The 7788-nt window shown below is 41.0% G+C and overlaps 1 pseudogene; it reads left to right on the plus strand.

The window, feature by feature from the left end:
- The first annotated feature begins 653 nt into the window (after positions 1–653).
- On the plus strand, positions 654–1224 carry LOC148594266 (endogenous retrovirus group PABLB member 1 Env polyprotein-like; annotated as a pseudogene).
- Positions 1225–7788: the final 6564 nt, after the last annotated feature.

The raw sequence follows: 7788 nt of genomic DNA on the forward strand, positions 1-7788 counted from the left end.
CCATTCAGAACCTGCTTGTTTGGGAAGCCGGGATTTGATGACAACAGTTTTAAAAAGGTATCTACGGGAAACTGTTCAGGGGTAGTCAGTGCCTCGGAATGTGCCGTAAGGCTAATTAAGGGATTAAATATCTCATTGCCTTGGGACCCCCAAGAGCTCAATTTGATGGGGGCACAAGCGATTGGAAATAGTTCCAATAACCGGACCCAAACGTGTTTTGTGTTTGGGGACAAGTTTTTTGGAGAAAAGGGAGGAGTGAGACTCCTGGCACAATGGAACATTATAATTAAAGGAGGCCCTAGGCCCCAATGGTGGAATGCTTCGGGTTGGACTGATGTATCTCCCGACCCAATATTCGATTGGCGTAAGACCATAGGAGGAGATGGAACCTTCGGTCCCATATATGCAAACGGGACATTCTGTGGGATAAATGGGACAGTCGATGGGTTACAAGAACGGTACCCTGCGGGATTACCCTTAGGAGCATATAGGGGGGATCCATCAGGACAGGTACATAAGAGGACAGATTTACTATGGAATAATGATACCATTAAGGCCTTGCCAGATGGAGTGTTCTTAATTTGTGGGGAAAGAGCGTGGCAGGGAATACCTAAGAATGCTTATGGGGGACATGTTATTTAGGGCAACTGGCAATGATAGCCCTGTTGTTAACTATGAAGCAGGAACAAAGAAGGCAAAAGCGTTCCCTTGGTTTAACACCGGAATGTAATGATAATGTACAATTAACATCTAACTGCGCGGGTCGCTTTAGCTATCTTTGTGCCAGGAGCCGCAGCAGGAAATGCATTAAGGGAACTTTCGAAGTTAGCCCGTTGGAGTGAGAAGCAAGCAAATGTGACAACCGAGGTATTGGAACAACTCCTGCTCGATCAGAACAGCCTGCGACACGCATTACTACAGGACAGAGCGGCTATAGACTTCTTGCTCCTCGCGCATGGACAAGGATGTGAAGAGTTTGAAGGACTATGTTGTTTTAACCTGTCGGACCATAGCCAATCGATTCAACAACAATTGCGCTGGCTCAAGGAACACACTCAGAAGATAACACGGGAAGAAGGACTGATGGACGAATAGCTAGAGTCATTGTTTGGAGGGTTACCTGGGTGGATATCAGGACTGATAAAAGAAGGATTACGCGTATTTGTAATTCTGTTATTACTGTTACTGTGTATCTGTATAATGTGGAAATGTGTAATGGGGTAATGGAAAAAGCTACAAATCGAGTTAATTCTATGCACATAATGTTCATGCGACAAACTCAGAAAGATCGAGAAAGGATTCTCTGATATTAGCAAAAGAAAAAGGGGGGAATGTAGGGTGCATTAGCAGGGAAGGTAGGGGTTAAATAGCTAATGTAGAATAAGCTGAGTCTTAGAGCACAAGGACCCATGATAACTGGCGGAGTCCGGATGCCCTGCTCATGGCAAGGTCTGGACCCTTGATAGGTGGCGGGGTTAGGGTGCCTTGCCCTCAATCAGGATGATAGAGGGGCTGCTTATCCAGATGTTTTAATTCAGCAAAATAGATAATATTAACAAGAATGCAAAACAGGAAAACGGGAGGGGGAACACTCTTGGGTAAGAACAGTATAAAAGAGGGGCGCCCAAAGTGGTCGGGGTCCGTGGTGTGACCCCTGTGTGGGAAAGCCCGGACCCCAGCTAGCTGGTAATACTTATTATCTTTCTTCTATTAATAAAAGACAATATATCTATGGTGGTTGTCTCTCTCCCTGTCAATTCGGATACCGGACCTAACATAATCTCCACCACGTGGGAGTTAATTCAGCCTTGTGTTTCCCTTTCCTATTATTTTTAACATTATGTACCAGGGTACTGAATATGATAATGCTTTGCTTTCTGCTAAGCTTGAGGGAGTCAGCTGGAGAAGGCTTTACCTTATGGCAGAATGGCTACTCCAGAAAACATACATACACACACACACACACACACATATATACATGATATTGCAAGCCATGTGAAAGTCCTGGGGACTGGATAGTATGAGATATTAGGGAGTATGGGTAAGCACAGGCTGCCTGGGGACCTATTTCTGCTCTCCTCATCCTTGTTCTGTGCCATAGCTATTGACATTCATGAAGGTGCTCTGATATATGCCAGCACAACAAAAATTAAGGCTCCTTTTCACCTTAATATACTTTTCTGTATTCAGCTCTCAGGTATGCTGTAGAAATAAGTGGAGTCTCAAGAGATGACTGAGGTGAATACTTGGGGTTTCATTATAGATGTCTTCTGGAGTAATACCTACATTCAACATAATTCACATTTCTCCTGCCCTGTAGTAAAGGCAAGAAATTACAAAAATGCTTCTGAATCTGTCTGGAAGCTATATGTAGGCAAAGAACAAGACCTCTATAAGTAGGCTCAGTGAGTGAACCTGTTGCTTTGCGGCAAACAACATGCTATGTGGATACCTTCAAGTATTTGACATCCACAATTCACAGTATACAGCCTAAATTACATAATGGTATTTGCTTCCTGGTTTAACTTTCTGAAACCCCATTTCCTTGTGTTCCAGACTTATTTATTTTAACAGTTATGTGAATTCAAGCCGCTGGTCTAAAACTTCTATTCTGGTTTGCATGAACAATACACCCTCCCTTTTGCACAACCACCGCTTGTGTCTGTTTATATTGATAACAAATTCCATCTTTAGGCATTCTTAAAACTTGCAAGAGTTCAGAGCTATCTCAAATCCAAGTCTAGTAAAAGCAAATGCACCTGGAATACATCATCTTCCATTCTCAAATAATCACCATGTTCACTGCCTTTGTATCAATCACTTTCACTCAAATTACCCTTGGTGTCAGGCTAGGAAGACAGCAGAGATGTAAGTGAATGAAAGGAAGACAAGTTCACCAAATGTCAGGGCACATTACAGTTTACAATAATTCACTTTGGTTCCTGAAGCAAAGGCAATAAGGCACAAGCTCAAACATTTTGGACAGGGGCAGCTTAGCCATTACCACCAAATGGAGGCTGGGCTCCATTACAAGAAGATTTTCAGCCATTACACTCAGGGGTATACAGAGAGTTGAAAATTAAAGCAAGAGAGGCATCAGAGATTTGAGTTTCCTTCCTGTTCTTACTATTACTAAATCAAAAGCAACTTTCCGACAAAATGCGGTATCTCTTCATCAGATATCTTCAAAAAAAAACGTGTTTGAAAGTGCTTTATACTGTCAACTATTGTGAAGCAATGGATGCCTTGGACACACAGATACTGCTTTCACCAAAACTGATAACTTCATTGATACATTTAAACAGGTTTAATGTATTAGTAATTCTAATAACAATAACCAAGGCGGGGAAGAAATGAATGAGAAATGAAGAAGTGAGGAAACATGTTTCAGATGAAGTTTGAAAGTGCAGGAGATGGGAAGGTACGGGGTCAACAGGAGACAGACCTCTTACCGGCTGTGTTGCAAGTCAGAGAAACAGAGCAGAAAAGGTAACATGGAGGAATCCAGATAGAGTTTTACAAAGAAGGAGAACAACCTGGTGATAAAACTCAGTGTCAATGGGCAGACAGTGGTACTGTGGGGAATCTCAGATTAACAGATATCTCATCTTGGAAATGTGTGAAAATGCTATGAAATAATACTAGCAAAGCTGGTACAAAAATGGCAAACAGCAACATTCAGCACGGAGTTCTAATATTGCAGGGACAACAGGGACAATCAGAAAGGAAAGAGGGCAATAAGTACAGTGATGGGATGATAGATCTGCAAACAGGCAGAAAAGGAAATCTTGTGCCACTGAGCAAGCAAAAACCTGTGACTGAGGGACATATGAATCTATGCATATGAATTTAACTCAGAGTTGACCTTTGCCAGCTGTGTTGTTGAAAAGAGACTTAACAGTATCAGGGTGTGCCACTACCACCTACAACACAGGACTCTTTCTCCTTATCAACAACAAGAAACCTTCCCACACCAACAGTACTGTTTGTTTCATCTTTAAATGGCAACTCTGTTGATGCTTATGTCCTGAACTGCTGAGTCTCTCCTCAGCACTGATGCCTTGAACTTCAATGCAAGGGCAGGAAGCATGGCAGGTTTTGGAGAAAGGCACTTTTTGTGCCTTCAAAGCCTCTCATAAAAATTTCTGGGAATTTGTATCAGCTACGGCAAGATATATCTCACAACACAGACATGCACACCTTCTTATCTAGCTCCTTGACCTACCTTCAAATCAGATTCTTGCACTTTCTTGTGTATTATACTTCTCTTTGCAAAAAGGCTTTGGTGTTCATTGGATCACATTTGGGACACCATTATATTAAGCCATGCAACCTCACTGCCACATGGAAATACATTAGGTATCTGCAGGAGTGGAAAGATATCTTAAAGGAATCTGATGAGCATGACATTAAGGAAGTAAATATCACTTGCTTTTTAAGAAGAAAACAGGTGTTCCAGAAGAGGTGGCTTTCAATAACACAGCCTTTTTTTATTCTCAGCACCAGCATTTGCAGGCTGATAGAGCTGATATGAGTTAGTAAGATCCCATCTTAAGCCTGGGCAGGAAAAGAGAAAGGAGAAGCATGGTGCATAGCCAGCTGCCTTGACAACAGCAGAGATTATCTATAATGCAGATCTGTTTTATAAAGGTTCAAATGGATGCGGAGCCACTAATAGAGACGGCAGTTATGTGTAAAGAAGCTTTGTTGAATACATGAAATGCCAAACGATATGCAAAGAAACTCTTAGTAGAAAGGACCATTGTTCACTGTAGCCAGCTGAATCCCATGAGAAAGTGCTCACCTTGTGAACCTGAAAATTTTGCTGTAATAAGAAAAAAAGATGCCCTTTGAAAGATTCTTCAGGTGCCCTATGCAGAGACTGCATAGGAAAAGATTGGATTTGGAACAGATTATTTGCTGTCTGTACTTCTTAGTATGCAGAATCATCAGGTCTGATTCCAAAAGCAGCTGATATAATCAGCAATGTTGTCATTTGTCACAGTCAGCTTCCCCTATTTCTTCCCCTAGAAAAAGGCTTGGAGAAGAATGGGAATGGAGAGGAGGAAAAGAGCTGAAAATGGATTGGCTGGTTTACATGTAAACATTGCTGTCTCCCCTCTGCCACTGGTGCACCAAAAACTCCTATAGGGCTTTCATGAAGCACAAAATCCTGCCTTGTTTTTCTTCTTCTCTAGCACCTTTGATGTGGCTGTGATCCTAGTCAAGCAATGAAAAATAAAACCCCATGCATATGAAGAAGATCACCTGGCTTCGATCTAGCTTACATTTCCATCTCTTGGAGTTGAGTCAGCAGCAGTTGCATCCGCTGCTTAAAGAAGGAAAAGGTGAGCAGCAAATATTAGTCACAGACAGAGGCAGGTAGGGATAAATGATTGAATTCCCAGGTGGCGCCAAGAGCTCCCCTCATCCTCTCTAAGTCAGCACATTTTTAAGTAGGGTCAATATGACCTTGTGAATTCCATCCCTCCATCAACATGAGGGCTTTCAGAATCTCCTCTTTTTTTACAGTTCTGCTTTCATATCTCTGTCCATCTCATGTATATTGTATTTTATAAGAAACTTGCTCTAAAAAAGTCCCCCCCCCAAAAAAAAAAAAAAATTACATGTGTATATGAAGATGCCCATAGACCCACCGACAGAGGACTTTTCTAGCCAGGGCTGTCCAGCTGGGACTGCTCACATTAAATAGAAGGCTAACTTCTCAGGATCCCAGCACCACATGCACTTAATTTTCTAAAAATAAATATGCTGCCATTGCTGCAAGTCTGACTTCCAGATGAGACAAGTCTGATATTGGTGTAGACAGACAAAACAGGAGAGGGCTCAGCTGTTTCTGCCATTGCCTTGGGATAATCAAGTGCAGTGTTATAGTTCTAATTTTAAAATTCATGGGGCATTAGACAGAGCAAAAAGCTGAAGTGGCTCAACAGCTAGAATAGCTAGATACCCATAGCAGCTGCAGGTAAGTGATACAAACACTCCAGGGTTCTACATAACTACACAACCCTTGCAGGAAGAGGTGGAAATTGCTGCCACCTTTTGTTCTTTCCCTATGAGGTAGGCTCTGGATATTGTGAGCGTGTACCCATTTAAAACACAGTTCCTCAGCTATTGTAAATTGCTTGAGGTCATCTACCATTCACAGAAGAAATCCAGTCAACAGATATCAGCGGAAACCTGGGACAACATTCCACATATGTCGCAAAAGAAAAAGTGCTCTAAATCAATGGCTTGCTAAGTGGTAGAAACTTTTAAAATGAGGAATCTTATGCTGTCTCTCTGTAAACATATTTATCCATGTATTTTTGTGCCTTATGCTGTACTTCTCAAACTATACGTATAGTGTTGTCTGTTGTCTAAGACAGTCCTTGAAATGACTTCTACTTCTTAAGTCTCCCACAGAGAATTTTGCTTCAAATGCATTTTGTAGTTGTACAAGCTCTGTAACACAGGAGACCAGATCCCATCTCACCCACACAGGTATTAACATATGCTCTACTTTCAGAAGCAAGATCAGCCAGTGATTGTGGAAGCCTGAGTTTTGTTTCCTTTACTGATAGGTACCTTGACACTTTATTAATCACTCTCCCTCCTAGCTACTTATTTCTCTTCCTCCTACCTACTTATAGTGCTAATCCTTAGAGGCATAAGCTATACCTTGCTTGGAGTTTGTTGGTCCTCCTATGCACTCCTTTAAAACAAATGGTAACATATTAGAGAGATTAGCCTGTATCCACTGAGCTTATGGTGATGATTTGACGCTAATACCTGAAGGAGAGTAACAAATGTTTTATTCACAAGAATTATTTCACACCTATCCGTAGTAGCTGCAGTGGTCACTTTACTGTATATACCCTCTGGATGAATCCTCCAAATTGACTTAATAACCAAGGTGATTGCTGCTATCAATTAAAATCTCTAGGATCTATTCCAAATTCATTTTGTTGCCAAGTTAACGCTATGGTAGTGAAAGCATTTTAGAGATATTAAATGCATTTCACTTATCATTTTCCTTTGACTCTGTTTTCATAGCACTCTGCAGACACCTTGTCCCAGTATGAAAGCTGAAGCAATGAGCCCAGGGAAAGGGATAGCGTTTCCCTAACAGGAGCACTGAAGGGCACTATGGTCTTGGCTGATGTGGAGTAAGGCTGCTTGTTACCCTCAGACAAAGCTAACACCGTTCTTGGTTCAAATTCTGAAATTCTACTGCCCTTCAGGACTGTAATTTTCCCACTTCGTATTGCAAGACTGGAACAAACATAGCCCAGAGCAGTCTCTGAGAAATCAAATATTTTCATCATATAGACACACTCTTTCTTTTTTAGGAGAAACAAAAAAATAAGATGCATCGTAAGTTTAAAGGAGGAAAATATTTCCCCCAAAACAGGCAAAGCCATTCATCTTCCATAAAAGTAGACTTTTTTTTTTTTTTAACCAGAAAGCTAAAATTGTATTGTAGGGGAAAAAAAAGGAACTCTCCAAATGGGGTTTAGCATGATTTTGGTCCTCACTGAAATTTACACTTACTGAAGGGAAGTTAATCAAAAACTAAAGAAAGTTTAAAATCCAAAAAATTCCATACTGTTTTGAAAGAAGGTATTATTGTAAAATAGTTTAAAAACAAAATTTCAAGTAGGTCTGTGCTTGAAAAAGCCACTTTTGCCCGGCATTGTAACAACGTGTAGACTTAAAAGCTGATTATGAAGGTAACAATCAGAACAATTCAAACTTGGAATATTTCAATTAAATTTCCACATCACA

This window comes from Tinamus guttatus, unplaced genomic scaffold (genome assembly GCF_059628265.1).
Source record: "Tinamus guttatus ecotype Peru unplaced genomic scaffold, ASM5962826v1 Tinamus_guttatus_pri_ptg000265l, whole genome shotgun sequence".
Lineage (NCBI taxonomy): Eukaryota > Metazoa > Chordata > Aves > Tinamiformes > Tinamidae > Tinamus > Tinamus guttatus.